The sequence below is a fragment of the Hyposmocoma kahamanoa genome, unplaced genomic scaffold (assembly GCF_003589595.1).
Source record: "Hyposmocoma kahamanoa isolate Upper Pololo Valley unplaced genomic scaffold, ASM358959v1 92, whole genome shotgun sequence".
In the NCBI taxonomy this organism is placed as follows: domain Eukaryota; kingdom Metazoa; phylum Arthropoda; class Insecta; order Lepidoptera; family Cosmopterigidae; genus Hyposmocoma; species Hyposmocoma kahamanoa.
This window is the reverse complement of record NW_020654748.1, coordinates 18,999,865-19,019,027: the sequence shown is the minus strand read 5'-3', so window position 1 is coordinate 19,019,027 and position 19,163 is coordinate 18,999,865. Positions and strand designations below refer to the sequence as shown.

Below are 19,163 nucleotides of genomic sequence, written 5' to 3'. Positions count from 1 at the left end.
TTAGAAAAGCTCATTTCTAAAATTTATCCTACCAGGAATCGAAACCGGGACCTCCACATCCAGCACCCATAATGCAAATCACTAGGCCACCACGGTCAGAGATCGGATCGAAATATTTTTCTTTGTATTTATTCGGTCTTTGTAACAATAATAATAATAGCTTATGTTTTTTGGTTTACAGTCGATAAGAGGTACGAGATCATATAGAATGTATAGTATACATTCTATACTGATGTTGTGTTAGTATAAAGGTAATAAAGTATAGAATATACAACTGTTTGAGAATAATGTTAAAGATATTTCAACGCAAGCCTAGATTTTAGGAGATGAGTGTCTTGATTTTGATACAAATCGGGTAGTCCCGAAATAGATGAGTTTCTGAGCGAGAAGATGAACCTGACTCCTACTATATCTTTCTAATTTGTGAGTTAAATCAACTATTGCTCCGATTTGAAATGTCAAAAGTTTCCGATCGGCCAGTTGTGAATGGCAATTATGCGCCTCGACTCGGAAGAGACGCAGTTTCCGATCGGGAGAGGCAATCAAAATCAAGCTGGAGGTGTGGGATGTCGCCACTCGCGTCCCGCAATCCGCATACTGTAAATTAATATGAATGAAATAAGAACAGGCGGAGAAAATTTGACACAGATAGGACGTCAAGAAGCCCCCGATGGCGACTGAGGGTCAACGGGCAGCGCGGCATGTCGTTTAACCGCTGGGTAATTTGCAAATTCTGGGATAAATGTAAATTTAATATAGGGCTTTAGTTGCAAACCAAAATTCAGCAGGTTCTCTGTATATAAATGTGATGTGTAAAGTTAGATATTTTATTCTTAAAAATTTCGTTTTAGATTTTTGTTTTAGCCTGCTTTCAGGATTTTATATGATCGTATAAAGTACATCCTGGCATGTAACGAATTAGAACATTGTTTAGACAATATTCTTAGGTATATCGTAAATTTTTTGTAAGATTGATATTTAATAGTAAAACCTAAACCATTTGATCTAGCAAAACAGTTTTTTCGCTTCTTCTCCGGCGATTCGCCTTAATTGAGTTGCCATTTACACGACACGAATGCAGAAACTTCTAAGCTAGGAGACACTTGCCTCCACTTGGTTGGAACAAACCAATTTTTAGAATGATACCTAACCGGATCTCCAGAATTGTTGTTTTCTTTTATAGCCAGTTTCCTTAATGTATAGTTATAGGAACAGAAAGCTAGGGAGACAGTAGTATGAATGTAACTACAACGATTTACCTCAAGCGACTTTAGAGATCCAATCGTATTAAATATGTGAATCGTGTTGAATTTAACACTGAAAATTTTAATTTTCTTCGGATCTACTAGTTTAGCCGTGACCAATAAAATGTCCAAAACTTTGTTTGAAAAAACAAATATACGCGAATTATAACTTTTTTTAGAATAAGCCGACTTCTAAAGTTAGTAAAATTACGTTTATTTCCCAAGTTTTATTAGAATCGGTTAACGGAAAGTGGGTGAAATCCTACAATGTATTTCACATTGTAGATTTCACCCACTTTCCGTTTTTTTCTTAAAATTTGAATGAGACCTCATCAAATTCTGACTTCTTGGTGACAATGGACTGTTACGGACTCCTTTGTACATTTTAAACTTTTTTCAGGTTGTCATGGTGACATTGATTACATGTATTGTGTCAAGTGAAAAGTCGACTTTTATTTGCGGAAAATAAATAGTAATTTGTGATAGCCGAAACGAATCCGGAACAGCTTCGACTGTATCAGGAACCACCTCGAGACTATACTTCAAATAAAAAAAGAATTTTCATAATCGGTCCACAATTGATGGAGAAATCGATCGGTACACTGCCATGCATTCTGACTTGGTGGTAATGGGACCACCACGAGAGTGCAAAAAAAAATTTTCAAAATCGGTCCACAATTGACAGAGAAAACGGAAAACATACATACAGCCGAACGTATAACCTCCTCCTTTTTTTGAAGTCGGTTAAAAAGTAAAATTAGGATTGTCTCTTCCAGTACTTTCAATGGAATATTCTGTATATTCTCGTGATCTATAGCAAATGTTTATATATATGATATGCAAATATATATGATATCACATTCAAATATCATTTATACAGATATGTCAAAATTCTTCAAATTAAAGCAGTTTTTGTTGCATACAAAATAGAGTATAATCATGCAGCAGCTGCGAAACCGTAACAGTGCTCGTAGTTTACGTTCTTGGCCGTTTAAAAAAAAATCAACAATAGAGATTGTGAAAGAGTCTCATTTGGGGAAGCACTGCCATCATATACTTTTTTCTACCAACAAGCAGTAACATGAGCATTACTGCGTACTTAGGAAATGAAACTATTTTTTCGGATTGAAATCGCGTATATTTGTTTTTCCAAACAAACCGACGTGTCGGGCGCTTTACAGGTCCCATGGTTGACTCTGACTACTGTGTACTGTTTTGAAGGGTTAAAGGTGTAGATGAATCTACAAGTACAGGAGACTTGTTAAGTTTATGTTCCAGGGTGACGGGAGTAGTGGCAGTCCCTCTCAGATTTTTTCAATTTAAAGCTCTACTTGGTACTGCAACTGTCTTGGGTAGGCGTGTCGCTTACCACCAGTTCCACGACCACCACAACCAGATTTGTTCATCTTGTTACTTGATATCATAAAATGACGTATCTATGGTAAATTATTATATCTCGCTCACATTACTTACACTAGTAGCAGTAGAGCTCCTTGTGAAAGAGTTCGTCCTAACCCAGGCCGGCACTCTCCAATTAACAAAATACTGTTGGAATACAACTTCGTCGCCGCTCCCGTCAATGTCGATATTCTCCATGACTCGCAACTGCGACTCAAAAAGTTATTGGGCTACTTCAAGGACAATGACAATATGTCAGTTTACACAGTTTTAGATCCAGTATTAATAAGACCCATTAATACTGGATCTAAAACTGTGTAAACTTACACATTGTTATTTTTTTATAATAATTATAATATGTGACATACAACTACACCAATTCCATGGTCACAAACTGGGGAATTCCGTGTACTATTAGTACCATAGTCTACCTGCAGTAGCAGTAGAGCTCCTTGTAAAAGAGTTCGTCCAGGGCAGTACTGCCACCTTACCAATTTTTGATCATTACTGCGTTCCGGTTTAAAAGAGTAAGGGTGCTGGTGAAATTACTGGCCATCGAGTTACAGGCATATGCGACTAGTCAACTTATATCTCAAGGTGAGGTTTGCGATTTAAAGATCTCAGTGGCACTGTAACTGTTATAGATGGGCATGTCGCATACCACCAGGCGCATGACTTGTTCGTTCCGTCACTTGGTAGTAACAAAAAAATCATTATTGCATTATTATTCATCATAATCATCATCATGGCGGCCGTTTTATTATCCAATCTTGGATGTAGACCTCTTCGCTCTTCTTCCACTATTGGCGTTCTTGTGCCCGACTAATCCAGTCCCGACCCCCGTGTAGTCGGATATTGTCCAACCAGCGCTGCGGTGGTCTGCCGCGCCTTCTGATGTCCGTTCTGGGTCTCCACTGAAGTACTCGCCTTGTCCAGCGCCTATCGTCCATTCTCGCAATGTGCCCCGCTTACGCCCACCTTTTCTTCGCCAGGACACCATGACATCCAAGCGTTGCTTTTTCGGTCTCGCAGAGTAACTCCGAGCATTGCTCTCCATGCTCCTCTGCTCTGACTCGGAATCTCTCGGTGGATTTCTTTGTAAGAGTCATGGTTTTCGTACCATAGACGAGCACGGGCATGACATGACACACTGTTCGAAGAGTAACTTTGAGATGTAGGGGCATTTTGCACATAGCGTTTGTTTGTTGGCACCGAATGCAGCCCACGCCTGGGCTACCCGTCGTTCGTCTTCCGCTGTTTGGTTCTCAAAGCTCAGTGTAACCTTATGGCCCAAATATATGTATTGGGTTACTTTCTCCACTGGAAGCTGGTAGTTTGTTGTTGAAGAATGTTGGTCATGATCCCAAGATCAACACCAACATTCCTGAAGTCACAATCTTGAATTTTTCCAATGTTCCTTTTAAGACCAATCTTTTCTGATTCCACCCTCATATCCTCTAGCATCGTCAGCATATCCTCGATGCTTTCAGAAACCAGAACCATTTCGGCAACAAACGTCAGATTGGCAAGTCTCTCTCCATCAATCATCAACCCTATCCCAGTCCACTGCATCTGTTAATATGCATTCTAGTGCTGAGGTAAACAACTTCGGTGATATTGTCTCTCCTTGCCTGACACGCATCTCTCTCTCCTTGCCTGACACGTATCTCTAGATGGAATTTGTTGGTTTTCTTGTGTAGGGAGACACAGGCGGTAGCTTTCTGATGGAGATGATTGAGGACTTGTATGTACCTTTCATTGATACGGCATCTAGTTAGGGCTCGTTCTATGAGCCACCACTCTATGAAGTCGAACGCTTTCTCGTAATCAATGAAGACTAGTATAAGTGATTTTCTGTATTCATTACATTTCTCTATGACTGTTTTAAGAGTCTGAAAATGTATCATTATTATATTTTGTAAATAATGTTATTGTACTGCGGGTCACATTGATTCAAAATGCAGTGTTGTAACACCTTTACGATCACAAATAGTAAACGAATTTGAATACGAACTGTTTAATCCGAGAATTCACTTCACATCTTTTGTTTTTAATTTCTATAGAACCGGTCCCCTGAACTTTATTTCCGCAGACCTACTTTTCAGTTATTTCCACGGCGCCTTTTTTTTCTCGTAAGCGTCTGGATAATTGACTTAAGAATCAATTTTACTTTGTTCTTAATTCTTTGTGTACGTAATTGTTTTTTTTATCAACTTTTGATGATGTTACTAATAGCTGCTACTTAATTATGTATGGGATTTTAAAAGGACATTACAAACTTCTAAAGGACATTTTTGAAGGACATAAGTTACTCTGTGACGACGTGTTAATTAACTTTTTATTTGTTTATTTTTTAAAGAACATTTTAAGGCGGAACACACATATACTCAAACCTATTCATAGCAGTGCGGTAAAGCGGTAAAAAATAAACCCTGCATGAAATATCACCTTCATACATAGTTACGTATACAACACTACACTGTTAATGTTGTGTCTTACAAAGATTAGGATTCTTATTATAACGTACATAAGTTGAGATAAAAAGAAAAATATATAGAACAGTATGTTATTACATAATATAAATATAATATAAATATAATATAAATAAGAGAAACTGAAATGTTGCAGTTTCATAATAATGAGTGCATTATCACTGTTTTTGTTTCTTTTATTTACATTTTAATTCGTATGTTGTTTTAAGCACGTCAAACTTCACACTTGATATATAAATGCTTAAATTGATAAGACACTCTTAACAGAATGTATTAAGAGTCTCTTTTGAATTGCAAGCATTGGTTTAAGATATACTATTAACTTTGGTACAAGTGAACATGAGTCTTTTGATGAGTCCCTTTGCAATAAGAACGATCCAAAGTGTTAAGGTTGATATGCTTTTGACTGTTCTTAGTTATTTAATTGTACCATGTATTGTTTATTTTTTTATGCCCAGTATATCAGTCGCAGGACGATAACTTAAAGGGGCTGCAAATACAATGAATATCTAGGCACATAGTTAACTAAAGTCTTGGACAGTGAAACTGAAATTAAAACCCGAAGTTACCATTGAATTTTCCCAGAGTGCCTTAAATACTATGACGAAAGCATTATGCTGCCGTTCTCTTAAGTTTCCTTTGGGCCCTCGACTTCTTCAGTGTTACATCTGGCGAATAGTTCTATACAGATGTGAGGCCTGGACAATAAAAGAGCATCTCAGGAAACGTATTGAAGCATTTGAAATGTGGGCCTACAGAAGAATGTTGCACTTTTCACGGAGTCAGAAAGTCATTAATGACGAATTTCTGCGACTAGTTGGACAGAAGCGTAAATTTTGCAGACCACCTAACAGCGAAAAGTTGCATATCTGGGTCATGTACTTAGATATGATAGATACGAGCTTCTGCAACTGATAATGATGCAAAAAGTCGCTGGTAAAACTAAAACCGGTCGTAGGAAAAAAATCATCAGAGAGTGGACTGGGATAGCGAGTGCCGTCCAACTGTTCAGCCTCGTCAGAAATAAAGATAAATATGATGACCTGACTGCCAACCTTCATTAGTTGGAGAGGCATCTTAAGAAGAAGAAGAAGACGAAGAAGAGGAATGGTTTATTTATTAATTAAGTTACGATGCCTAGTCACTGTTCGTGGTTGACTTCTTTATAAAATGTTAATACATAACTCATGTACTATAAATATTTAAAATACAAACAGGCGAGAGTGGTTTTGTACAAGTTACGAGAGGCAGGAGCGTGCTGTTCTACAGTGTATCACACCGTCGAGTGGCGAGTGTGTTTTTAGCTTTAAGAGTGCGTAGTACATAATTAATGACCATTTAAGTTTCGTCGTGGATCAGAGATGCCCTGTTCAAGGGCGTTCTGTAGGCAGGTGCCGGTTTTTTGCGAAAGGTTTTTTGACCGAATAATCACTGGACACAACAGGTCTTAATGCGTAGGAATATCTGGATTACGTTCTATTTTTAAGGCGGCCTCATTATTATTTATTTTCAATAACAATAACATTTTTTTTAATCATTAATTTAATTTCATAATCGTTTACATGTTGACTATATTGAAAAAGGTTGTGGACCGACGTCAGCCTATTTTTAACCGACTTCAAAAAAAGGAGGAGGTTCTCAATTTGTCTGTATGTTTTTTTTGTATGTATGTTACGCGATAGCTCCGCCATTTGTGAACCGATTTTGATGATTCTTTTTTGTTGGAAAGGGGGTACCTCAGAAGTGGTCCCATTTATAATGATTTGAAGGAAATATTCCACCTCTAAGGGTGGTAAACTAGGGGATGAATGACTTTTGAGGTCGGTTTTTTTAACCGGAGTTTAGGTTATTAGTTTAAAGATAATGTATGGTAATGACATTCCAAAAAATATTAACCGACTGTGAGATCTGACGGCTGGCATCTACCTTGACAAACGTATTAGCATATGTTACGAGTTCCTTCCTGAGCCTGCCCACATCCTACTTAAATAAATAATCATAACATTTTATTATACTTATTTAATTATTTACCCCTGATTCATAATAATTTTCAATTTATACACAAACAAGGTGCTGTTGCCAAGTTGGTAATTTTAATAGTTGTTTTTAATTAGACTGGTTTTAACTGGAATGCAGGATTACTGATAGTTTACTTTAACGGAAAGTGTGCGATGGAATTGCATGAGTTCGCCTTCCCCTTTCCATCATATACATAGGATGGGGTTCCCACTACCATATTGTGGACATTGCCATATCGTTTCCACATTTATATTGCGAGCGGCTAGGGACTGGAATTCCCTGCCTGCGGACTTGTTCCCCGAACGCTATAACTTGGACCTTTTCAAGGCGAGAGTAAATAGGCATTATTTAGGTATGCATGCTACATCCTCGAGTTCATCGTCACTTTCCATCAGGTGAGATGGAGGTTGAATGCGCATTTTTTTGTATATAAAAACACTACGTGGTTGTTGCGAATGCCGCTAGAGATCGCGAGTTATTTTTTCTGAAATTCCATCTTATTCTAGTATTAATTAGGTATAACATCCAATTGTAATTTTAAAATTATTAAACACTAAAAATATTTAATGACATAAATACTGCAGTTGTAATTGTAGAAATTTATTTATTTTATTGCATTATTTTGAAAAATCAGTAAATCTGCATTTACACATTTACCAATTACAACTTTACCCAGCATTCAGAAAACTGTGATCTAATTCTTGTCGTTTCAAATATTTTAAGACCTTTTTCTTTAATTTTAAAATAGAAAAGTGTTGTTAGTAATCATACTACATATCTATAATAGTTCGATTTGTTAGAATTAGAAAAAAACGTAAACAAAGAAGCAGTGATCGTTAAACTTTTTCGTCAGACGACAAATTAAAGTAAAGGTGAATACAAAAAGAAAGAAAGGTACATGAAAATTGATGACAAATGACACGATAATATATAGTTATTTCATAAAATGATTCCGTTTAATGTCTGCAACAAGTGTTTTTTTACATTTTTCATAGTGCAGTTTGAAATATGTACCAGACAACTATACCAACTGCCTGGTCTCAAACTAGGGAATCCTCTGTACAATGAGTATCAGAGCAATGAAATTCTGGCGTATTTCCCAGAACCCAGACCAGAACCTAGTTTCCAATTTGATCCTACCGGGAATCGAGGCCGGGACCACTGCATCCAGCGCCCACCAATAAACATTAGGACACCGAGGTCGTGGCTCGATCGTAATAGATCAAGTATGTAAAGATAGATAGTTTTCATTTAATCTTTAGTGTTTTCACTAAAAGTGTGAGTAAAAGCAACGCGATAATCAAATCAAATCAAATCAAATCATCAATCAATATCTTTGAAAATTTCGCTTCGTGTTTTCGTGTAATATATATTATTGCTTCGCTTACAATACGATAGAATGAAATGGTGCCTTATAAAATACCAAAAATTTCCTCCTGTGTGATGCTCAAAAATGAAGTTACAATAATACAGGTATGAAATAACCTAAACATTTTAGTTAAGTCAAATAAATCATAACCACACCTTTTCGCTGAAGTTGTTTTTCCGTAGGTATAGCAGAGAATTTTAGATCATTGCATAGGATAGCAAATACAGGATGTTGTGTTGAGTAGTTTTTGTATATGAAAACTAGACACACGCTTGGCGACAATCTCACCTAATGTCGACGATGTGACCGATAATGGTACAGTCAAGAGCACGACAAGCTCGACACTTTGTACTTTGGACCATTCTTATCGTAAGCGGTATAGAGTTGGATTTAAATCTTAAGTGTCAAGCTTGACGTGCTCTTGGACCTGTACGTGCCTAATTTAAAATTGCCTGTTCGTTTTAGTTCTGAACAGCTCCAAATTATACTTTTGGAAAAACATTCATGCCGGTTGTGTATTCCATTTCTTTGCCGTACGCGTTATGAAATAGGAAGCAATGAAAGAAAGTAAGAAAGAAGAAAATTCAGAGAAACTCTCAGTGCGACAGAATAGGCAGAATGTATGTAATACGTCAAAGTGACGAAAATAACTTATAAAAGAAAATTTAAATATTTTATGTATTAAAAAAAAATTGTTGGAACTCTTTCAGTAATCAGGAAAATTATGTGCGTTTCCTAGAATCTCTTAATGAAAGAGATGAAGATGATAAAGAATCCGTGGTTTCACACTACAACCCATAATCAACATAAGACATAAGTAAATAAAATTACAAAACAAAATCACAAAGGAAAGAAAAAAATCATTAAAACACAGATTATTTACAAAACATGGGCACTAAGCATACAGATACTTTGTGTGGTGTCAGCTGCGTTAACAAAAGGGTCAGTAACTCATTGTTTTCAGTTAGGACCGTAATGGCAGTTTAGTCATATTACGAGCACCTATGGACGTATAGATTTTCAGACTTTCGTAGTTATTTAGTAAATAATAATCATTGTTGATATATAAAACCGAACAAACACAAAGAAAAATCCATTCTATTCGGCTGGATACGAACCAGCGACCGGGGCAGACCGGAGCTAACCGCTCTCCTAACAGAGCTACGGAACGGAACAGCAAACCTAACGAATTTCTCTATGTACTTGTTGCCGATCTTTGCTTTAGGTTTAGGCTGCTAACAAACTGACTGCACGTTTTCACGTAACGCCTGAAGTCGTAATCAACTTTATGAAGTCGGTTTCGACTGCATGCAGTTGAGACTTCAAGAGTCGATGTGAACGATAGTACGTGTATCAAAAGTAGTATTTGACATTCTTACGAGTGCCTGCGGGTGCCTGCTAGCGCCTGCGAGTGCCTGCGAGTGCACAGTATCATTAGTTAATCATATTTCATAACAAGCAAGTAAAAGTTTTAACTATCCAAAAGCAAAACGTTGCCAGCTTCTCGACACGAGGGCCCAGTGCGCGGCCCCTGAGGAAAATTTCCAATTTCAACTAGGCGACAAGTTCTTAGGTTTTGGCGATAGATATACATTGGAAATGAAATAATAATTATTTTTTATGATATCAAGTGACGAAATGAACAAGTGGTGGTGGTGGTAAGAGACTCGCCTGTCCATAGCAGTTGCAGTGTGACTCAGAGTTTTAAATCGCAAAGATCTTAGTGACACTGCCACTGCGCCCGTCATTCTGAGACATAAGTTGACAAGTCCCATGTGCCTGTAATTCCACCCTTTATAACCGGAACGCAGTAAAGCTCACGTTACGGCTTGGCGGCAGAAATTGGTAAAGAGGCAGTACTTCCCTGGACGAACTCTTCCACAAGAAGTTTTGCTGCTACTTAAGAAATTTGTAAACAATTACTTTTCCCTACAATTATAAAGTCGAATGCTTTATTGACCGAAGGAGCTTCTTTTTTACACGAAGTGCTGTTTTGTTTGCCGTATTTAGCAATCCCTTAAAAGTATTTGTGTAATTTTGCACACCACGTATATACGCCACGTAATAATGTTTACATACGCAAGCGAATGCACCTTAACTATAACCCGACCGAGTTCAAAAGTGCCCTCAACCCGTACCAAAGCAAACAACTAGTGTCATATTAAACTCGACCGCGTAAAGTTAATTACTTAATTTTGGTTAAGAGGCGTTCTAAGTTGATTTATTAACATAATTATGTAATTACGCCGACGTGACATTACCTTTTACTGATGTAGATAAAATGCTTCTTTGTGCATGCTTGTTGAAATTATGGCGGTGGTGGACATATCTACTGATTAATCCCCCTTTTTATAAGTAGAAAAAGGATTTTTGTTTAATTAAAATGGGTTCATATCGTATAAGTTATATTAGTTTACTACCCGACTGAAGAGGAATAAGTGTTGTGAAATTTCTTTTTAAGGTAATTCTAATTTTATTCTGTTTAATTGTTCTCCGTTGTATTTTTACAATAATTAATAATAAATTATATATAGCCGTGGTAGTCTAATGGATTGACCAACTGCCTCTCAAGCAGAGGGTCATGGGTTCGAATCCAGACTCGTACCTTTGATTTTCTCGGTATTTACGAGCAAAATTTACTTTGAAGTTTACCATGAGCTATTCGGTGAAGGAAAATATCGTGATGAAACCTGCACGTTGAAGAAGGTTCTGATGATGATGGGCTGATGATGATGATGAATAATAAATTATAAAGTAACTGACTCAGTCCGACAGTCATTGTTACAGCCAGCGGTGACCATAGCTTCTTGAGCTTTTCAAGAACACTGAAACTTACGGTTCTACTGCAAAACATCTTTATAATGAATTTGAATCAACCCGGAATGACGATATACTCGGAAATTACAAATTGTTTAGAATTGACGTTATTCTCGGAATTGTAACTATACCCGGACTTGGAACTCTACACCCTGAATTAACTTTACTCGAATATGACGACCCACCGTCTTCTCCGAAGTTTAATGCCTATAAAATATAATGGACCGGAGACTTAGTTTTATGCCTATCTACCTAAAACTTACAAAAGAAATATTCATTAAGACTAGGCCGTATGATGTTAAACCTTTGCCTTTTCCTTAACGGAAAGAATTTAAAAATCATCAACGTTACCATAGGACCTGCGCTTTCAAAATGGCCACCGCAAAGATATAACGATTTGTTACGAAAAATGTACTGAGGGGTTGGTTTGTTTGAAAAAAACAATAGACGCGATTGGAAATCACAAAAATTTTGCATATCTGAATCTGCAAAAATGGTTTCATTTCCAATGTTTAGCAATCGCAAAAATCTAAGAACTCGATTTAAACTATATCTTATTTATTATCCTTTGAAATTTATTTTAAACTCAGACTGATAAAAGAAGGTTCACAACCATCGGGAAAAGTCCCGAACCCGCATTGCATGACGGTGATGACGACGCAAAATGAATTATTGTATTCTGTTCTATAAAGTAAAATGAAAATATAGTTTTGTCATATTTACTCAGTAGTAAACTTTGTTTTCTTTGTAATTTCTTTTTTATTAGCCCGTATTGTTTCACTGCAGGAAATTGGTCTTTCCTGCACTCCTAAATAAATTCCCATAACAAAGTTTTTACTGTCCTTTTTTCATTGTAAAAACATTTTTCATAATATATTTTTTTTCACATAACAAAGGACATAAAAAGTGTATAGATTCAAAAGTTTTATTTGCCATGTCACTAGCCCGTAACATTTAGCACGTCAAAAATCAAAAATACTAAATGGCTAATGTCCACTTGTAATAACTTTACGTACGTCGTAAACCAATGCTTGTAATGCAAAAGACACTTTTAATACATTGTGTTAGGTGGTTAACACACTGCACCGCGCCCCACGACGGAGCGCGGAGCTGCGTTTTTTAACGTTGTACTGCGGCTCACGCGGCTTTACCGCGCCCCCGTGCCGAGGACGCGGCGAAGAGCAGGGTATGGCACCCTGCACTCCGCACTACTGCGCAGATTTTTAATCAATTTCTGTCTATTCCTGTAATTGTAGTTCGGATTTTCCCTAACAAATAATCAAAGGATTCAGTTGACATACGTGTGCAGATTTAATTAGAACTTTGCATTTTCTTAAATCTTTGTAATGAAGTTGAATGTTATCTTCGGTGACTTTTTATTTGAGTAAACAAAAACCAAATAAACAGTATAACAGCAGCGTCCTGAATGAGTTCTGTATTATTAACCATTCTTGTGAAAGAAGGATCTCAGCTATATGTACAGTTACTACGGCGATCAACTACGAAGCGAATACTTCTTAATTGAATACAGCGAGATCTGCGTCTCCGCCACCACACGCGGGATTCCGCGTCCCGCGTACCAACGAGAGGCGCGGTGCAGTGTGTTAACCGCCTTAAGAGTGCCTTATCAATTTAAGCATTGATTTCAGACTATATGATGTACATAAATTTAGTGTAGCGGACTTTAGTGTCATTAACATAATGTACACAATTAAATTCAATGATTTGCATGCGTACAAATAAAATATTCATTTAATAATAGCAGAATTATTATTTTTTCATGAAATGCATAATAAATTATTAATAGGTGGATTAAATGTCATAAAATAATGAGTGTTTTTTTGAAATCTTATCGTCAAAATGTTCGTTAATTTTATATATTTAATTTTGTATTCAAAAGATTATTTCTATCTTTGAAATTCTAAATCGAGCAAGTCGAATACAGGCAGCGGTAGTATATTTTATAATTTCATCTTTTAACGGTAACTTTGCTTAGCAGTTTTTTGCAATCTCCTTTTTGGTACTATCCGTGTAGGTTTAGGCCATAGATATAGAATATCTATGGTTTAGGCACATTGTTTTGTTTTGTTCATTGTAAATTTTAAAGTGGAATAAATAAATAATACTATCACGCTTGCTTCCTATGAAGTGGTCAGTGACTATGGATTTCAGCTTAATGCTCCTGCCATACCTCTTCCGCTTCTTGCACACGCATCAATCTCGGCCAAGGTCGACCTCCTCGTTCCTCGCTACATGATATTTTATGTCAACCTGATTGAGGCTGTCCTTAAAAAAGGCCATGTCAAAAATATCGAGAATAAATGAGCTAGATATTTGTTATTATAAATAACAGTATTTTATTGAATTTTTCGGTTTTCGCCATTGCTACACACAGGAAATGAAACATTTTATTCGGATTGAAATGGCGTATATTTGTTTTTTCAAACAAATAAATGTTTCAGGCTTTTTACAGGTCTCGTGGTCATGTTGGTTAATAATGTTAATGTCAGCACTATTAACTTTTTTTTGCAAATGATTGTAACCACGTTTGTGTATGAATAATATTATGCCTAATTTATAATATGTTATTCAGTTGTGAAAAGTGGTTTAATCTTTTTTATTATACCACGTGACGGGACGAACAAGTCTTGTGCCTGCTGGTAAGCGACACACCTGTCCATAATAGTTGCAGTACCACTCAGTGCCTTAAATCACAAGGATCTGAGAGGTACTGCCATTGAGCCCGTCACCCTGCAACCCTTATTTATTTATTTAATAAAGTTTACCAACTAAATAGATACAAATACGTTCAATATACAAACCATTTAAAACTAGTACAATACATAAAGGTATTATTTTGGAAGCTCGAGAGTATCACCAGTCTGTCTATACCATCGAGTATATAACCAGAAATAGAGACGAAATAAGGGCCATATATTCCTGGTAACACTTTAGCGATACAGCTCTTATAAATATCAACTCCCGTTTGCACTGAAATATAGACAGACCAACTACTGACCTGTGTGTACGTCTCCGTATATTCCAAAAAATATTCTGTATTTATTGTAATATAGATAATACCTTTAACAAGGCCGTGCTGTTCTATTCGGTGGTGTGGGAAAAACAGCAAAACATCTAATTACAAAACAAACGGAATCACATTTCATGGGTAATTAAATATTAAATATGTAATTTTGCGATTTTCGTCCATTATAGCAAAGCTCAAGTTTTCAACTGGTCAATTTGAAGTGAAACAATTGACAACACCCGTCAATTGTTTCGAATTCAGGCTGGCCAATCGGAGCGCAGTTGTCACAGTAATGATATGGCAGAATAGTTTTCAAACAAAATAAATGACATTTCGTCTCTATTTCTGGTTATATACTCGATGGTGGTGAGAGTACCGAGCGAACATCTGTCGACCTTCATGAAGGAAAAAAATTGGCCGAAGGGTGTCTTATATCATCGGTTCCGCGGCCGGTTACCTGACACCAGATTGCGCAACATGTCGCCGACAAGTGCAATTCGTGTAGATTAGTTACAAATAGTGTTTTATTATATTGTACGTATGTTAGTCCTGAAGGTATGTATTATATGGGTCATGTGGCCTGAACTAAATAAATGAATAAAATAAAAAATAATTAGATCAAATCAAATTACATTTGACAATTTGTATATCTACAAATAGCAAAAACAGCTATAGTCTAGCAAAACAAGAACACCGAGTCAAAGACAGTAAACTTTACTAGTAAAATATTTTTGGATGACATTTGTCACTACAAATATCCAAATCACAAGTTTGAAAAATTTCATTGTATTTTTCATAGTAAAGCGAAGACGTAACACACCCCTCATGGAAGAAAGGCATAAGTGGAGTTACGTCAAACATGTTTAGTTGTCTATTAAACACAGAAAAATATAACACACATCCTCTCCAAATCTTGTAACTCTATCTACAATATTAGTCGAAAGAATTACAAGAATGGGAAAGGATGTGGGTTATATTTTTCAGTATCTAATGACGTAACTCCACTTATGCCATTCTTTCATGAGGGGTGCGATAAGTAGACACGTCTAATGTTGCTGTGATTAAGCACAGTAATGATCACATTACTGCTTGGCGGCAGAAATACGTAAGGTGACAGTACTTCCCTGGACGAACTCTTTCACAAGGAGCTCTACTCACATGACAATCGTAAAAATAATATGAAATATAATCGCACCTCTAATGGAATAATGTCATAAGTGGAGCTACGTCAAAAATGTTTATTTACTCCATTAGATACAGAAAAATATAGTCCATGTTCTCTCCAATTCTTGTAACTCTAAATACTAATACCATCGATAGAGATACAAGAATTGGAGAGGTGGTTTATATTTTATTCTATCTAATGGAGCAATAAACATGTTTGACGTAACTCCACTTATGCCTTTCTTCCATGAGGGGTGCGTTATGTCTGTGTGTTTTTTATTCTTACACTAAAGAGGATACTAGTTTATATATTAGATTTAATTTAAATTCAACTCTGTGCTGTTTACAATAGGATCCTCCAACATTCACAGCGTAAACACGTATTCCAATTGCGGCATTGTGAATCTATTACGTACAATAAAGCAATCCCCTATTATAATACAATGAATGCATCAGCAATTGAGTACACGACTAAAAAAGACAAGAAACCACTAGTTAGGTGCCATAATTTCAAAACAAAAATTGAACCTTACGTTGTTACCATACGGTTTAAATTTGCAACATAGGAATGTTAAGTTATGAAGCCTGTGTGTACCACAATGAGCTGTCATATTTTAATGTTTTTTAATAGTACGGTTGTAATACGCTTAAACGGTTTTATTATTTAAGCGTTTAAACAGATGCATATGCATGTGGGTCCTATTATCTATGGTTGTCTTTTTTAAGTTGTCTACAGCTGCGCTTTTCTGCTGTTCTCGTTTTAGTTTGTTTGAGATGAAAAATTTTGTTTAGTTACAATTTTATTTCGATTATATTTCATTCATTTTTCTACAGAAAACTAATTTAACTATCACCGTACAAACATAACAAAAAGGTGGGATCATAATGTAATCATGATGTAATAAAATGGTATTGTAAATAAATATCCTTCGAATTATGTACGACCGGAATAGCTTGTTTTTGATTATTTGAAAAGTCGTTGTAAAGGATTTTATTGCAGCTTGCGTTTCTATTCTATCTGATATTTTTATTACAAATGATCTTATTACAATTCTAGATGGAACTAATTACATTTTAGCCTCAATTACAGGACTAATAGGTAAATATAATAAAAAAATTGTCCATCGACCAATTTCTTAATTAGAGAAGACATTTTATTCTTGTCTTAGTTGTAGTGAGTGTGTAGTGTTCATTGAGAGCCGAAGCTACCTCAGCTTGAATTGAAATTTTTCCCGTACTAATACGGTTCATTTTGCTTGAGTCGAGCGACAGGGACACTTGCTTTATTTCAGATTTTATTTTTTTACAAACGAAATTACAGCCATTTGAAAAATGTGTATCGTATACTATACCTGTTCTATTTAGTTCAGTTGATATAAAAAAAAAATCATTAGTATATGTAAAGTACCTATTGAATACACCGGTTTTCTTGTAAAATTTCGGGGTAAGTTTGTGTTTTTTTTTGTATTGTGAATATTCTAGGAATCGTATTTTCATATGTTTTTTCCAAAATGATTGATTCAACACTCCACTGTTTTGCGGAATCAACCAAAGCCGTTTGAGGTTGTATAGACTTAAGCCGTGGTAGCCTAATATTTTGGCCTATCGCCTCTCAAGTAGAAATGGTGGCTTCTAATCCGGTCTCGCACCTCTGAATTTCTCGGAAGTATGTGCGAAATTTAATGTGAAATTTAGGGTCGTATTATAGAACTCTACTCAATGCTCAAGTCAGGATTGCACTGGAAACACAAGCACTGGAAATACGACCCTAATGGCAGGGACTTGAGTATGATTTCGAGTGCTTTAAACCATACTCAAATCCCGACTTGAGCATTGAGTAGAGTTCTAGAATACGACCCTTAGTGTCCGTCAGGATGGCTGGATCAAACGAGATATACTAATCAAACTGTGCTCATTATTTACTACTATTTAGTATATTTATATTTTCTACCTTTGTGCTAACGGAAATATTAAAGAAATAAAGTGGCCAGCCATTTTCACGTCAGATTGGCTGGACCACTTTACGTTTTTCATGGTTATAGCAGTATATAATTTACTGTTTTATGTAACTATTTACTCTTTAATTTCTACCTAAACTTACTTTTTTTTCACTATTTTAGAAATCTTCTATACAAAATCATTTACAAAATAATAATAAAACGCCTTTGCAAAAGGTATTCTAAAAAGACAGTTTATCTTCTCCGTGTAAGCGCAAAGGTAGAAGAAAATATGTCAATAAAGGTACTAAATAGTAGAAAATAGGTAGTAAATAATGAGCACAGTTTGATTTGTATATCTCGTTTGGTCCAGCCATCCTGACGGACACGAATTTACCATGAGCTTTTCAGAGAAGGAAATTATCGGTATGAAAACGAGTGGAATCTCCAACCCGCATTAGTCCAACGTGGCTACCATGTGGCTGAGAGGACACTCGTGCCCAGTAGCGAAACGTATAAATGTGATGGTGATGAATGATTGATGATGATGATGGTGATAATGATGATAATTCATTCTTCAAACAAACCAACGTTTCGGGCTTTTTACAGGTCTCGTATTTACGACTAAACATAAAACATACGTGGTCATAAATCCGGAAAAAATAGTTTAATTTCCAGAGGAATACGTTTAACGCGTTTTAGTTACACCCTGTATAATAGTCGTGACTAAAAATCTATAGGTTTGCATTATATTAAGGCTGTAATTGAAATATAATTTACGACACATAAAATGATCATTATATCGTGTCGCGTGCGAGAAAGAGGCTCAATTTCCCCGTCAGGGAGTTATGTTTAAGGCTACCCGTCGTATTTTGTATTCTTCGGGTTAATGAGAAAATTATAGGACTTCTAGGGATTACTTACCATTATTATTTCAATATGATTTATTATTATAATGAAACATATTATTAAAATAATTGATTATTGAACGTGCAGTACATGCATAATTTTGTATTAAGGTTTAATGTCATAAAATAGGCATGAATGTTAGGGGTACTTGTAAAAATTAATACATAATTAATAAATCAAATAAAAAGACCAATTTCGAACGTCATACGTAATAAACATGAGAACTACCATTATCTTGATACAAAGATCGAACATAAAGAAACATTCTTCGATCTAACAGAACACGAACCTGTGTTTATTTGCCAATCTAGGGCAACAGCACTACCAACTGAGCTACAGATCGAGTTAGCATACCTTACGAATTTCTCTTCACGTTTGTTATAGATCTTTGTTCTTGGTTTTAACGGCTTTAAATCTATAAAATTTTTCTTCATTCAACCTTTACAGCTACCAGCCCCCGTGACATGCAACCGTGATAAAACCGTTACATCTACATTTAGCTGTCAAATTTGAATGATAAAACCGACATTTTAAAATTTTATCACAATAGCTAACATGGTGAGCACCGTAACGTCACATTTTTGTCGCACCTCGCGCGCCGCAACCAATAGTCGCGAGAGAATATGAATTTTAATCATTTTGACGTTTCTGCACAGTAATTTTACCAACGAAAAAAATAAGCGCGACAAACGAGATAAAAAGAAATGAAACAAACAAATTGTCATGCATAATTTCTTGGAAAAAGGTGAGGAGAACATTTTTAAAATACTTTAATATATGAGAGTG

General features: G+C 35.9%; 1 protein-coding gene across 2 annotated transcripts in view; it reads right to left on the bottom strand.

Moving 5' to 3' along the window:
* The window catches only part of LOC113236747, a 217,643-nt gene that overhangs the window by 32,678 nt on the left and 165,802 nt on the right, over window positions 1–19,163 (bottom strand). The window lies entirely within an intron of this gene.